At 38.2% G+C, this 17,100-nt stretch overlaps 1 protein-coding gene and 1 pseudogene across 1 annotated transcript in view; one reads left to right on the forward strand and one right to left on the reverse strand.

The window, feature by feature from the left end:
* LOC143880299 (uncharacterized) overlaps window positions 1–17,100 on the forward strand; it is a 41,323-nt gene that overhangs the window by 16,889 nt on the left and 7,334 nt on the right. The window lies entirely within an intron of this gene.
* On the reverse strand, window positions 14,103–14,197 carry LOC143880510 (U6 spliceosomal RNA; annotated as a pseudogene).

Below are 17,100 nucleotides of genomic sequence, written 5' to 3' on the forward strand. Positions count from 1 at the left end.
GATCTTCGGGTTTCTATCGTTCGCAAGTAAGTAATCGCCACTTCCTTATTATTTCAATTTTAAGATAAAAAAATTCAAACCGCCATTGTAGATTCTTTTTATTCGTAGTCCTTATTAAAGTATTAATATACCAACCATTTGAAATTATTTAATATGTGATTTTTGGGTTTTTCGCATACATTTTGCTAACAATTGTATTTTTTTTAATAAGGATATGTTTAAATCTTAATATATATTTTTATTGTCTTTCAAAATCTTTGAATAAGAATTATTCAACGAATTTTCTTGTGATGTATGTTTGGCCTATGTATTATTCGACAAATCCGATACTCTTAATTACATTGACTCATCATTTTAATAAGTAATTTTCGCACGAAACTTTAGGTTTTGAGTGATTTGAATCCTATGGTTCTATTTCAAAAATCTAGTTTCAGAATAAGTTTTCTTTTAAAAGTGATTGGTAATATTATGTAATTGTATGGCTAGTTAGATCCTCTTTGTCAGGTTTTAAAATTTGATGGTTGATTTTCGATATATTGGTATTGTCAAACGAATATATATATTTTAGATGGATTTGGTATGCAATTCTATTACAACAATATGATACGAAAGGTTCCTTATTGGTGATTCTTATATAAGTTGGTTTTAACAGTACTATTCTTTTGATTTTAACTCCATACATATGAAAATATATATGTATATCTGGGTGTATATAAGTAGAGATGTTCCAACAGTACCATTCATGTGGCATTTATTTCATATATATATATATATATATATATATATATATAAAGGAAAATGATTGTGAGCTTGAAGCTCATATAGCTTATATGAGCTTGAGGGCCCAAACACATGTGGGCCCACATTGTTAGGATGATCCAAAGCATTCATTTGAAAGGCCTTTACATAGATAGGGTGTGTATAAAAAATCAGCTCCATAGGATCATCTTAACCCATCCAAAAGTGGAGGGCAAAATGGACAGACACCGTTTGCCAGAAATCTGCCCATTTTTGCCCTCCGCTTTTGGAGTGGTTAGGATGATCCAATGGAGCTGATTTTTGGTACACACCCTATCTATGATGGGGCCTTGCAAATGAATGGTTTGGATCACCACAAAAAATGTGGGACCCATGTGTTTGGGCCCTCAAGCTCATATAAGATATATGAGCTTCAAGCTCACAATCATTTTCCTCATATATATATATATATGTGTGTGTGTGTGTGAATTTCAACAGTACTTTTCACTTCGTGTCAATCCCATATATATATATATATAGGATTTTAAACTTCTATAGATTTAGGTGTATATAGTTACCCAAAATGAAATTTTTGTATGGTTTTAATTTCAGCAGTTTTATGCATGTTAAATGGAGTAATTAGGCATCCTAGTGGAGCATGTAATAGTCCAAAGATGAGTTGTGTGTGTGCCCTAATTTGGGGCATAAATCAGTCCAGGTTTACGACTGTTTGGATACCCATTTAGGGAGACAAAAACAATTCATATTTTGGACATGTGAGTGTATGTTTCTAATAACAAAAACAGTCCTGATTTGGGTGATCGAGTATGTGTACTTAGAGTATAAAAAAAATCAGTCCAGATTTGAGAGACTAGATGGAATTGGAAAACTATGGATTTAGTACACTTTTAACAAAGTAAAAGCTTAGAAATTGGGTGGTGTCACTTACAGGTTGATTTCCTCCGCCCATCAGTGAGACTCACATATCTTTTCTTCATTCACAGATCATTAGGCAGGTGATAGCTAAATTTTATTTGTATGGACTTTCAATTCTTGCAATAGGGACAGTGAGGTATTCTAGTTGTAGTTTCTTACTAAATTGTATTATGTTTAATGAATTGTAGTTTTCTGCATCATATGTTTTGGCACGTAATTTGATTGTCAATTTATAAGTGTTAAGTAGTTTGCTTTTTCAATCACATGAAATAATTGAAAAAAAATATATAGGGATATGGAAAACTATTCAAAGAGGAAATAGGGATGGGTGATGGGAGACCATTTAGTTATCCCCGAAAATAAGGAAAAAGAAAAATTAAGTGTATACAACTTGGGAGAACCGTGCAACCCCTCGTTGATGACGGAATCCTATGGAGACTACGAGCCCCTAGGCGGTATGATCTGCAGTATTGTAGTAGAACATTTTATGCTATTGGAATAAGAGTTTATGGTTTATTTAATATTCATGTAATGGTTAATTTTTTTTTTTGGGTGGTTTTATCTGGTTCTTGCCCGTAGCGACCCAGTTACGGAAATTGGGTTGTTACAAAAATGTAAAGAAAATAGTTTAGCATAAGGGGGAATGGGTTTTCTGTTGGGCCTAGGAGAATACTCCTGGGCAATTCATACTATGTAAAGCTGTAAATATGGTACCGCTTCCTTTTGATATTTACACATGTTTTAAAAGTAAAACACCCTTTTGTATCCGGCTCAATTTTGATAACAACACCTGTATGTATAAGACAAAACTATAAATTCCCTTGTTGCTGTTTTGATAACACTCACATGACTTCAATTTATTTAAATATGTAAGGTTTCTTAGCATTCATTTTGATATCAACATCCAATATAAAAGATAGAAAATTTTTCATTTTGATATTGGCACCTAGACTATGTTGTCTTATATGAATTTACTTATATGTATATACAAAATTTCTTATATTCATCTACAGATATGTATATAGATATTCAAAATTATTTCTTTGGATGTATAATATAGAGATAGAGGGCGAGCCTTGGCGCAACGGTAAGGTTGCTCCATTGTGACCTGGTGGTCACAGGTTCGAGTCACGGAAACAGCCTCTGCAAAGCAGGGGTAAGGCTGCGTACATCTAGCCCTCCCCAGACCCCGCAATGGCGGGAGCCTCGTGCACTGGGCCGCCTTGGATGTATAATATAGAGATCAGATCTTGCTGGAATATCGTCGATCTAATGGTTCAGATGGTCTGTGCAACTGCTACAGGTATGTAATTGCAGCCGGATGCTCGTACTGCTATCTGAGCTCTATATCTCCTCTCTTTCTTTGTGTCTGAACCAACAATCTCAACTAACGATCACTGATATTGGTCATCACATAAATCTAGCTCTCCTTGATCTATGATTGGATTGCATGTATGTGGTTTCTAAGTTCGATGGTCGTCTTTGCTTTCTCCATTTAGTCTTGTGAGTATCAATGCATGCATGCATGCAAAATAATATAGCAAACCAATGTTTTAATGGTGTGGGAACTCCTCTCTCCAAAAGAGCTCTTATATAAGAAAAACGAAAGAGGAGCAGCAGCCATGCACTCAATCTCCTTCCTTTTATAGCTAGGGTAAAAATATGAAAATGAGAGGGTCACGAAAACATATGGAAACATTTGCAAATGATGAAATTGATTAGACTTTGGGAAATGCTAGAATTAGCACAAATACGTACTTAAAAACCATCACATTAGATACATACTTAAAAATCATCACATTAGCAAGAAAGCCATCTATAATGGTTTAATTACATACAACACCTAGTGACATTTGTTGTCAGTAAAGTCAATAAAGAAGTATAATGTAATTATAAGAAAGTACAGTGACTAGTCTCCTCTCCAAGGACCCCAACTCTATGTCAATACCACATAGAGTTACAAGGTTTTTCTTGGTCCAATGCTGATCTGACATCCTATGTATAAGAAAGTACAATGACTGGTCTCTCCTCCAGGGAAAAATGTGTTTCTTTGATTTGCAGTTTGTTTTCAATTTACAGCAGATTAGGACAGGATGTGTTTAGTCTGGGGAAAAATAGCTTTATATGATGTAAATCATAACGTCTTTCCATTTTTGTCGTTCCAATAAACGACAATTTCAGTTGTATTTCGATAATGTCGATCAAATTTTGGGATTTTAGGTTAGAAATAATGATGTAGAAGAAATTCTTTGAGATTTTGTTTCGGTGGGGATAGAAACATAAACATTTCGGTTGTTTCGAGGAAATTTAAAACCATGATCATATTTTCATACTCTGTTATTTTGAAGAAGAAGCTCAGCAAAGGGATTCTGATCTAAAGGTTGTTCGGCAGAAGCTCTGATACCAAATATTGCAGGGCAGCACACGATGGAAGCTCTAATACCAAATGTTGCATGGCACTCTAGAGATTTGAAGGTGGTGGGTGACGTGACGATAGTAGGATGGTGGATGTAGAAGGGTAGAAGGTGGTAGGAAGATGAAGTTAGAACTAAGGGTGCAAAGAGGTTGGAAAAGATGGAGATGAGAGTTTACGTAGTGGATGATATGGTGGAAGTTGTTCCTGGAAAAGGGATGATAAGGGTTTAGAGGTGGTGGAAAAGGGATTTTAGTTGGGCAAACGGAAAAGAAGGGCAAAGTTGTTACTGGAAACCAACTTGTAGAATTCTTCAATGTATTGGGAGACAGATTGGTTCCCTTGCACAGACTGATGAAGCTATTGATACAACGTTTGTTGACAGTTGAACGCTAGAAATTTCCGTCGCATCTCTCGCTTCATGTCCTCCCAATCGGTGATAGGAGGCTCTACCAATTTCCACAGTTGTAACCTTATAGATTGCCACCTTGGAGTCCTCGGAGCAAACTTTAGCAGTTCTTTTTCTTCAAGATCAGCTGGAGTTTGTGCTCGGTTCAAACTGAGCTACACTATGGTTTAAGCTAGGTTGTGTATCCATTGCAACACGAGCTCAAGGATTTGTGATTGATCTAGACTCTTGGAAGGATCTTGAAGAGGCTTGGAGCTTTGTTTCGCTTTCGGAGCTTGTCGAGGAGGCATTTTGGATATTTCTTTCAGCTGGGTGCAACATCGAGAAAGGACAGGAATCCTTTTCAAGTTTGCTCTGATGCCAAATTATCCTGGATGGCGCACGACAGAAGCTCTAATACCAAATAATGCAGGGTAGCGCACGACGGAAGCTCTGGTATCATGTGATGAGGTGCAACCATAGTTAGCAAAACGCCGTTTAAAACAACGTTTTTTTTTTTAAGAAACGCGCTTTACTGGCTAATCGTATAAAACGGCATATTAAATATCTGCGCCGTTTAAAACGACAGTTTTGACAAGAAATCGAATTAAACAGATAAAACTCGTTTTTTCACTTTTTTGCCTTTTTTTCCAATTATATCCCTGTACCCTTTCAAAATAACAAAACAAACCAAAAACCGAATTTTATTCTCTTTTGTTCATCTCTTGTGGCCCTTCCAACCCAAACATAGCTAGCCGTCCATCTCTCCGCCCTTTTGCCTCCCTCCCCCATCGGTTTAGGCCGTAGCCCTCCATCCTTAGGCTGTCGCTCTCGGCCCTCCACCCTTAAGCATGAGAAGAAAAGAAGAAGGGAAGAAGAGAAGGAAAAGAGAATAAGAAAACAATGATAAGTTGGGGTTTGGGCATGTTTTTCTTCACTTCATTTGATTTTTTTATATTTTCAGGGTTCCCTTTGCTCTTTTTTTTTTTTTTTTTTCATTTTTGGGTTTGAATTTGGGTTTCCTCTAACAGAGTTAGGAAAGTGAAATGTTGCTTGTGTTAGGGTTTTGGGAAAAGGGGAGACATGAAAAAAAGATAATTTACGGGACTGTTTGATTGTAGGATCGATTGTTCTAGGTAAGACCTCATCCTAGATTGGCTTGTATTCTAAGATAGATTGCTCTGGATATGATCTATCCTACACAATTTGTTTCTCTCAAAATAACAATATTTAAGGAAAAAAAGAATAGATATAAGTATGATTCCATCTTACAGTGTATTTTTAGGATAGACCTTAATCTTATCTTGGACAACTTACCCTGCAATCAAAAGGCCCATACAAGATGGGGGTTTGGGAAAAGGTTGCTTGTGTTGGGGCGATGGGCCCCAAATAGTAGTTATTTGTATGTATAGTTTATTAAGTTACGTGAATTTTCTACTGGATTGAATTGATCTTGGCATTTTATTTTCTGGATTGTGTAATTGGGGTATTGGGCTTAGTTCCCAGTTCTTTATTTGCATACTTTGATAATTTTGGTGAATTTGACGTGGAATTGCGTTGATCTTGGCACTGTGTAATTGAGATATTGGACCTAGTCCTCAATTATTTATTTGCATCTTTATGTGCATATATGCGGAGAAACCCGTTTTTTTGAATCCCTTTTTCTAAAACCAAAACATATTAAACACATTTTATTCAAATGACCTTTTTTTGGCGTTTCCATTTTTTGACCATCTTTTTTAATACGTTTTTTTGAACCAATGCCGTACTAAACTCGAATTTTTCCTATCCCATATTTTTGCCGTGTCACATTTTGCTAACTATGGGTGCAATCAGTGAGTTGAAGGTCGTGGATGGGTGGAAGATGAAGGTAAGTGTAACACCTGTCACATTTAAGGCAAATAAAACTACAATTTTTATAAAATCTTGGCCATTGATTCTTCGAGTAAAGATCAACGGTCTAAATCATTGATGTGAAGCCTTTCTGGCCGTCGGATTCGTACTTACTATAAATAGAAAATTACGTTTTTACTATAAATAGTAAATTCCTATTTTTACTATAAATAGAAAATTACGTTTTTACTATAAATAGTAATTTCCGAATTTACTATAAATAGTAAGTCTGGTTTTTACCATAAATAGTAAGTCCAGCCCACTTGGGTGGATATTGATAATTATGATTCTTAAAAACAAAAAAGAGGAGAGAAAAAAAATGATAACTAAAAGGATTTGGTAAACTAAATTTAGATGGGGATAAACATCTAAAAATAAGGGATGTGAATCTGGATTTTTATTTAGTTATACACAGAAAATAGAAAGATTACGGTAACCGCAGGATAAGAGCTTAGAATAATAAGAGAAATTTTAGGGGGGCTACGATTAATGAGATTTGGGAAATTATTCTCTCTGTTATCTACATGGTGGAGGAGAGAGAGATAGAAAGAGAGAGAGATATAGGCGTGAGAGGAAGAGAACCAGAAAAGTGAGAGAGTTTGTGCGAATACATTCCCTCGCACCCCTCTTGGGTTATTAATATAAATATATATTACATAATGACATTATTGCCCTTATGGCATCTAACACTCCCCCTCAAGCTGGAATGTATATATCATACATTCCAAGCTTGTTACAAGAATCCTTTAATTTTGCACATCCCAACGGTTTGGTAAACATATCTGCAAGCTGATTTGCAGATCGAGTGAACACTGTGCAAATTTCACCACTTTGAATTCGCTGACGAATGAAGTGACAATCTACTTCAATATGCTTGGTTCGCTCATGGAATACTGGATTAGTTGCGATATGAATTGCAGCCCTATTATCACAATACAACTGTGCTGGAGATGTCGATGTGAACCCAATTTCTGATAAGGAGCGAAGCCAGATTAGCTCCGCACTTGTATAGGACATAGCCCTATACTCAGCCTCTGCACTTGACTTGGAAACGCCGTCTTGCTTTTTACTTTTCCATGACACCAAATTACTTCCTACAAATGTGCAATATCCAGTATTAGATCTTCTGTCTGCAGGAGATCCTGCCCAATTTGCATCACTGTATCCTTCTACCTTTCCATGTCCATACTTTCTAAAGCACAAGCCTTTACCTGGAGTACCCTTCAAATATTTGATAATCCGAATAACAGCCAACCAGTGAGAAGTACGTGGAGAACTCACAAAGCGACTAACCATACCCACTGCAAATGATATGTTTGGCCGTGTGACAGTCAAATAAATTAGTTTACCAACCAGTCTTCTGTAACGACCAGGATCATTCATCAACTCCCCCTGATCAGGAAGAAGTTTTACATTTGGATCCATAGGAGTAGCTGCAGGTTTCACCCCCATTGACCCAGTCTCCTCTAAAATATCTAACACATATTTTCGCTGTGATAAAGAGAGATCATGACGTGAGCGTGCTACCTCAATACCAAGGAAATATCTGAGCTGACCCAAATCTTTAGTAGAAAATTCTCCTTGGAGAAAGGATTTCAAATTTTGTATGCCAGACCTGTCATCTCCTGTAATTACAATGTCATCAACACACACTATCAGAAGGATATATCCAGCTGCGACTTGTGACTGAACACGGAATGATCGACAGCACACTGCTTCAATCCAAAACGTAAAACCGCATTAATGAACCTTCCAAACCAAGCCCTCGGTGATTGCTTCAGACCATAAATTCCTTCTGAAGATGGGATACTGAGGAGAACATCTCCCCCCGAGCAACATACCCAGGAAGGCATTCTTCACATCGAGCTGATACAGAGGCCAGCCACGATTAACTGCTAGGGAGATCAGTACCCGTACGGAAGGAATTTTGGCGACGGGAGAAAAGGTCTCCTGATAGTCAATGCCAAATGTCTGAGTATACCCTTTAGCAACAAGGCGAGCTTTGAGACGCTCTACCGACCCATCTAGAAGATTAGTAATGGCAAAGATCCAACGACAACCAACAGGGGGTGCTCTAGAAGGGAGAGAAACCAGCTGCCAAGTTTTATTCGACTGAAGTGCTGCCATTTCTTCGTCCATGGTAGCCCGCCAATCAGGATGATTTAGAGCATCTGTAACTGACTTAGGCAAAGTAATTGAAGACAGGCTAGCAACAAATGAACGAAAAGATGGTAAAAGATGCTCATAAGAAACAAATTGTGAAATGGGATGTGCAACAGTACGAGACCGAGTACGGCTAGCAATGGGTGAATCTGGAGTAGGAGAACAAATACCTGAAGGAGGACAGTCTGACTGCGGAGGAGGATGAGCTGGTGGAGAGGGTGCCTCATTCATAGCAAGTGGCAGAGATGATGCTTCATTCGTAGGAAGAACAACCCGTCGAGATCGCCAAGTATAAGTTTGCACGGCAGACTCGGTACTTTTCCCTGCAGGACCCGGGGAGGGGTCAACAACATTTGTAGGTATAGTTGGAGAAGGCAGAGTGTGCACAGGAGGACCCATCACGATAGGGATTGGTACACTGGGTACGTCAACTGACAAAGGAGGAGGAGAATCAACCGAATACGGCTGGTCCTCAAAAAATGTGACATCAGCAGAGACATATTTCTTCCTAAGGCGGGGACTATAACACTTATATCTCTTTTGGGTACGAGAGTAACCTAGAAAGAGACACTTCTCTGCCCGAGGCTCCAACTTGTCAAGACCAGGAGACAAGTTGTGAACAAAGCACGTACAGCCAAAGACACGCGGCAGTAAGGGAAACTGATCTCTTAAAGGATACAAGACTGAAAAAGGTGTTTTCCCAGATAAAACAGATGAAGGAAGACGATTCCCAAGATAGCATGCTGTAAGAGCTGCATCTCCCCAATGAATCTTAGGAACTTTCATCTGAAACATAATGGTCCGAATCATATCAAGTAGATACCGAATTTTCCTTTCAGCAACACCATTTTGTTGCGACGTATATGCACTTGACAACTGATGAATGATACCAGGTGATACAAGAAAATCATGAAATCCATTATTCACAGAGAAGTATTCTTTAGCATTATCAGTACGTAAACAATTAATGGAACAATTAAACTGGTTAGCCACTTCAAAATAAAAATTACAAAAGGTATTAAAAACTGCAGATCTATCTTAAAGTAAAAACAACCAAGTGGCACGAGAAAAATCATCAACAAATATGATAAAATATGTAAACCCATTTATTGAAGCAGTTCGAGAAGGACCCCAAACATCAGAATGTATGAGTTCAAAAGGACGAGACGCTCGACTATGAACTCGAGAAGGGAAGGGCACGCGATGGTGTTTTCCCAACTCACACGACTCGCAATGAAAAGATGGAACATAATCTGAAACAAAAGAGGTTTTCCTAAGCATGTCAGTAGGTGGGTGTCCCAAACGACAATGCCACTGATAGACATCAACTGAAGTGAAGTGCGACACCAGCTCCAGCGTGGTCAAGATAATAAAGGCCATCAATCTCACGGCCCAAGCCAATCCTCATCCCAGTCTTCCATGTCTTGAAAAACACAATAGGAAGAAAAAAAGGAAATCGAACAATTTAGTGACTTTGTTAATTGGCTAACAGATAACAAGTTAACAGGAAAAGAAGGGACATAAAGAACAGAAGACAATTGAAGACCCATGGAGGTGGAGACTACACCCATCCCAGATACAGGAGATGTCGTTCCATCTGCTAAAGTAACAGTACGAGGGCCTATAGAAGGAAAGGACTGAAAGGAAGAGAGGATTGTAGGATTACCAGTCATATGATGTGATGCTCCTAAATCAATGAGCCATGATCCAGAAGAAGTACCAAAAAGAAAACATGAGGGGCTACCTTTATGTGCAAACGTGGCAGCTGGCTGCTTCCCTTTTTCTCTTAGACGCAACAAATCATCATATTCTGCACGAGGGATGACCATGGTGTCAGGAGTCACAGAAGGAGCAGCGGAGAAAGAAGGACTATTAGAAGCTGCAGCAGAACCACTCGCAGGCCTGTAGGGTCGAAGCTCAGGATGTAAATCATAGCAATAATCAACAGTATGTCCCTCCATACGACAATGAGTACAATAACGGGACCCACGACCACGACCTCCTCCATCGCGGCCTCCCCTTGACTCACGACCACTGCCACGGCCACGGGCACGCCCAAATCGACCACGACCACGACCACGACCACGAGCAGGCCCAGTATACGTCACATGAGCAGACCCATCCACCATTGGGTCACTAGGCTGAACTACTCTCATACGCTGAACCCTAGAAAATACATCTACAAGGGTGGCAATCGAACCAGAGCTGACAATCTGCTGTCGGAGCTGAAGATAGTCAGGCCCCAACGAGTCAAGAAATCTAACCACACGTAACTCCATAAGACATTTTTTAAGTATGACAGGATCTGTAGTAAATGGCATCAATAGATCAAGTTCTTGACAAATGGCTAGATAGTCCATGTAGTGGCTGTCCACCGGCTTGTCGCCTCTCTGAAGGTTAAACCACTCGGAAAAACGATCACATATACGCGTAAGATTATCCACCCCAGAATACATCGTAGCCGTTTGCTCCCAAATTTCTTTCGACGATTGAAGATACATCAGAGAAGCAGCAATATTGGGTTCCATGCAACCCTAGAGAAAAGAGCGGATCATAGCATCGTCCTCGCGCCACTGACCATAGGTTGAATCACTAGTAGCCAGTGGCGCACGCTCTAAAAAACTGATTTTTCGACGGCCAAGTAAATAAGTGTAGACAGCCATCTTCCACGGGGGATAATTAGTCCCATCTAGCTTTATAGAATTCATTTGAAGGGGATGTTCGACATGGGAATAACTAGACTGGCTACTTTATGATGAAGAACGAATCTCAACAACTTTGTTGTCAGCATGTGGCTGAGAAGATTGCTCCACAGATTCCATAATAAAGGCACTCAAACACCAATAGAACTACTATGAATCTTCCAACACCCTCAACACCGCAAAGAACTGCCAACAACACAACACAACATCACAACAAGTACCCACCAGCCACAATAGAAAAAAAAGATAAGAAAATCTCCAACACATCAACCAACAATAACACAATCACCAACAACCAACCACAACAATACCACCACCAACAAAGACCATCTACAACCGTTGATAGCAACCGATCGACAATCCATGAAGCAAACCAACCATAAACAAATCACCAACATCGATATGCGACGACATCAACAATCGGTTCCGAAGCAAGTAAGAGAACTAACGAAACACACAACATTTAATAAAAAAGGGAATCACTCATGAAGGGTCCGGAACCAAAAAAAAAAAGAGAAACGGGAAGAGAAAAAGAAGTCTAGATCATAAAAAAAGAAGAAGAGAGAGGGCTGTTTGATGACTGATTTGGCTTAAGAATGGAATTAAAAAAAATGTCGAGAAGAACATGGGCAAGGTAGGAGAGGATGGTTGTATCGAAGATTAGGGTTGGATGAGAACCAAAAAAGGAGAGAGTGATGGTCGGCTGCTAGGGATACGTTGGGAGGGAAGAGGGGTTAGGGTTAGGGTTTAATCCAAAAACCCTAAGTTTTGAAAAATAGAGGAAAAAAAGATGAAGAAGAAGCCTACCTTTCTTAACCTTGAAGCTTTGATACCATGTTATCTACATGGTGGAGGAGAGAGAGATTAACGAGAGAGAGATATAGGCGTGAGAGCAAGAGAACCAAAAAAGTGAGAGAGTTTGTGCGAATACATTCCCTCGGACCCCTCTTGGGTTATTAATATAAATATATATTACATAATGACATTATTGCCCTTATGGCATCTAACACTCTCAAACAAGTATATATATTTGGAACTCTCCCTCTCACGTCCAAAATTTTGGACGCCCAAGAGAGAGAGAGAGAGAGAGAGAATTGAGAGAGAGTGAGATACAGAGGAGAAATAGAAGAGTGGGGAAATCACTCTCATATGCTGAAATTTATAGTTCTTCATTTTTCGTGCTTCTCTGGTGAAATCTAGCCAGAAAACTCTTCTTGAAAGTTGTAGATCAGGTATCATTTTGATATAAAAGGATTTGGATTTGGTTGTGTTTTGAGCAAGTTATGCCCATTTTAAGATTTCAGCCAACCTTATTTTCCGAAAACTTCCAGCAAGATTTAGCCAAAACTTTCTTCCTAAAAGTTGTAGATTAGGTTGAGTACATACTTTTTGATATAAAATTTGTTCATTTTGGTGAAGATTTGAAAGAGTTATGGTCAAAATATGTTTCTACTGTGTTTTAAAGAAAGAAATTGGTGATTTCTCAATTTTTCCAACCATCTAGAGCAAGATTTAGTTAATGGTGTCAACATAAAAGCTTTTGGTAATAATATTTGGAACATATTTGATGTTTAGATCTTTAGCTTTGTGTATATAAAGATATATATTGAATGTAAAATTTCAGTTTAGCATTTAAACCTTGAAAACCTCTTATATAAAAGAATCAGTTTTGCCGGCCATCTATGATGAGATTTGGCCTGAGGTCCAAACATGAAAGATCTTAAGAATGGTTTTTACAACAACTTTTATGTTTTGCGCAAAGTCCAATTCTAAATGGATAAAGCGTTAGTCAAACTCTAAGATTTCAGTTTTTATAAACAAAATCTGAATTTCTGTCTAAGATTTCAGTTTTCATAAACAAAATCCCATTTTCCAATCATAGACAGAAATTCAGATTTTGTTTATGAAAACTGAAATCTTAGAGTCTGACTAACGCTTTATCCATTTAGAACTGGACTTTGCGCAAACCATAAAAGTTGTTGTAAAAACCATTCTTAAGATCTTTCATGTTTAGACCTCAGGCCAAATCTCATCATAGATGGCCGGCGAAAATGATTCTTTTATATAAGAGGTTTTCAAGGTTTAAATGCTAAATTGAAATTTTACATTCAATATATCTCTTTATATACACAAAGCTAAAGAAAGATCTAAACATCAAATATGTTCCAAATATTATTACCAAAAACTTTTATGTTGACACCATTAACTAAATCTTGCTCTAGATGGTTGGAAAAATTGAGAAATCACCAATTTCTTTTTTTAAAACACAGCAGAAACGTATTTTGATCATAACTCTTTCAAATCTTCACCAAAATGAGCAAATTTTATATCAAAAATTATGTACTCAACCTAATCTACAACTTTTATGAAGAAAGTTTTGGCTAAATCTTGCTGGAAGTTTCTGAAAAATAAGGAAATGCCATTTTTTGGCTGAAGTCTTGAAATGGGCATAACTTGCTCAAAACACAACCAAATCAAAAAAATTTTATATCAAAATGATAGGAACATACCTGGTCTACAACTTTCAAGAAGAGTTTTCCGGCTAGATTTCACCAGAGAAGCACGAAAAACGAGGAACTATAAAATTCCAGCATATGAGAGTCATTTCCCCACTCTTCTATTTCTCCTCTCTATCTCACTCTCTCTCAATTCTCTCTTGGGCGTCCAAAATTTTGGACGTGAGAGGGAGAGTTCCAAATATATATAATACTTGTTTGAGAGAATAATTTCCCAAATCTCGCTAACCGTAGCCCCCCTAAAATTTCTCTTATTATTTTAATCTCTTATATCGCGGTTAATGTAATCTTTCTCTTTTTTGTGTATAACTAAATAAAAATCCAGATTCACATCCCTTATTTTTAGATGTTTAAAAATTTTGGACCATTTCTCAATTTGTGCGTGTCATCCTTGCGCAGGGGCCATGCTAATCTACTCTGTATCTTCCAATTTTTGTGTTTCGTTACGCTTTTGAGTATTAATTTCTTGTTGAATTATGAAACCGTGTTGCTTCCATATTTGTTAAATCTTCGGAACATAATACTAAACGATTAATAAAAATGTTACGTCCTTCTGAGGTACGAAATAGCGTGAAAGATAGCTAAAGTCTAGAAGAACGGATGGTCTGTGATTAGAGAGCCAAACACAAAAGGGCTTGAAAGATAGCCTAAGTGTAAGGGTGGGAAGAGCCGATACACGAAAAAGCTTGAAAGATAGCCAAAGTGTAAAAGGTGGGAAAAGAAAATCTGAAAATTTGAGAAAACCGAAACGACTTTTCCCTATTCTGTAGTTATCCGTATTTGGATTCATGTTTCCTTCTACTTTGAATTATGTCTCCACTTAGTATATTCTGAAAAAAAAAAAAAAAAATTCCCCCCAGCCGTTCTGTACATCTTTTGTTATTTGTCTTCTACCTAGATCCGTTATTTGTATTTGGATTTCATGTAAGATGGTTTTCTGTCAACCTGCTTCTAATCCAGTTTTTCCATAGGACTAGAAGACATGAGTCTAAGTGCGTTTGCGAATGAGGCTATTTACTTCGTTGGAAGGGCATCGGAGTCAAATAAAGAGGAGATGACGAGTCACGTCGATCTCTTTAGCTTAGATTAGTTGGAGAAATGTTTAGTTGATGGACTTTTGGTTATTCCTTTATTTTAGACATTTAAAGTTGAATAATTGTAATGGAATTTATCTTTTAAATTATGGAATAAGATTTTTAGATGGTTATAATAGTAGTTAGAGGGATTATGTTTTAAAAAAATAAATTTTTTCATGATAAGTTTGATCAGGTTTGTATCTGCTTGTAGCGACCCCTTCGGATTGGGTCGTTACAGTAAGGGTGAGTGAAGGGGTAGCTGAGTGGTGAAACCATTAGAGGTGGATGAAGAATGGTAACTAAACCCAAGAGGTGGTGATGTGTGAAAGAGCATAGAATCGAGAGGTGCTTTTATGAGAAAAGAGTGACGAGAGGTGGTGAGGTGAGAAAGGGTTAACGAAGGGAAGAAGAGGGGACTGTGGTTTTATTGTAACATTGGTTGTTGTAATCATAAACCGAGGCATGACAGAGGGGTTTAGGATTGGAAAAGGAGGCAGCAAGTGCGTAGTCTAAGATAGGAAAAGAAGATAGGTAGAGAAATGGGTGGTGGAATCCTGTGGAAAATCCAGATGCAACAATACGTAGGCTGGTTTTTCCGGCTAAGAGGATGACAGTAACAGATATTAGACAGAAACGTAAGATTCTGGTTCAGTTCAGAACTTGCAGTTCTGCGAGGATTCTTCCTTGCTGTAAGGGCTGGCTGTGGTAACAGCCATGGCTATTGGTGCAATCTCGGCAAGTCACTGGAGGTGCTGTCCTCTGCCAATCCAGAATCTCTTGGCCCAGCTGATGGATCCAGAATCTTTTGGCCCAGCTGATGGATCTAGGATGACCACTTGGATCATGAGTGATATCCAGTGTTGCTATGTGGTTGGATTAGATTCTCGGCAAGGTTAGGTGAGGGGAGGTGAACCCCAAACTGGTTCACTTACGATGGCAGATGATGAAATTCGAATGTTACAGAAACGGCACAGCACAACAGTAAGTAGGCTCACTCGGATATCTTGCATAAGCTGTAGCTTGCTTGGAAATCAGGAAGGATTCCACTCCAAGAAGGTTCGAGGGACTGTAGGGACTGTTTGTTGTCGAACTCTCTGGCGTTCCTTTCCAATAATATCAACTCTAGAGCAAGGTTTTAAATTTCGGATTCGGGTGTAATTTGGGTCCTCTCACCGAAACCGAAATCCCGAAATTTCGGCCGAAATTTTCTAAAAGTCGGTGTTTTGGTAGAAGTGCTCGAAATGTCGGTGTTTTGGGCCAAAATTTCGGCCGAAATTCTATAAAGAAATAAAAATTTAATATTTCATCGAAAATTTCGCCGAAATTGACGAAACTGCCGAAATTAAATTTGGTAAATTTCGACCAAAATTTGGTAAATTTTGGCAATTTGGAATGTTTCGGTTTCAGTCCTGACCGAAATCTGAAATTTAAAACCATGCTCTAGAGCCAGAAAATCGCTCAAGGGTAGGATCATTTATGTTCTAGCACTACACGGTTGGCGTTATTCAAACTTGCATGCAACAAGATAAACAACTCATGCAAAGTTGTTGATTCTTTCCTTGAGAAGTACCCAAGCAGGAAAAACACAAAAAAAAAATAGTAATCTTTTTTTTTTCTTGAAAAATGACATATCATATATATATATATAGAGAGAGAGAGAGAACATTTCCTACACACTTGTGTAGGTAAGTTACCTACACACTACCTTAAAATACAGTGGGGGCCCACATTGTTTGGGTGATCCAAACCATTCATTTGAATGGTCCTCACATAGATAGGGTGTCCACAAAAAATCAGATCCATAGGATCATCCTAACCATTCAAACTATGGAGGCAAAAAATGGACTAATTTGTGAAGGTTTATACACGTCCATTTTACCTCCACAAATTGTAGGGTTGGGATGATCCTATGGATCTGATTTTTTTGTGGACACCCTATCTATGTGAGGACCATTCAAATGAATTGTTTGGATCACCCAAACAATGTGGGCCCCCACTGTATTTTAAGGTAGTGTGTAGGTAACTTACCTACACAAGTGTGTAGGAAATGTTCTCTCATATATATATATTGTAAATCATACGAAAATTACATAGATAGGGACCAAGAGTAATTCTATGTTTTACAACGTATGGGATCTAGGAGATCACCACCCGGCCATAAGAAAAAACCAAAAATTCCTTAAGTCACTTCATAATCATCCCATCCTTTGAATTAGATCCTTCTGAAGCTATCACCAACCAAAACTCAAAATGCCTCTATTCCAAGAGCCCTGAA

Source organism: Tasmannia lanceolata, unplaced genomic scaffold, assembly GCF_043159265.1.
Source record: "Tasmannia lanceolata isolate RefF3 unplaced genomic scaffold, GAP_Taslan_0.1 ptg000006l, whole genome shotgun sequence".
NCBI classification, from domain to species: Eukaryota; Viridiplantae; Streptophyta; class Magnoliopsida; order Canellales; family Winteraceae; genus Tasmannia; species Tasmannia lanceolata.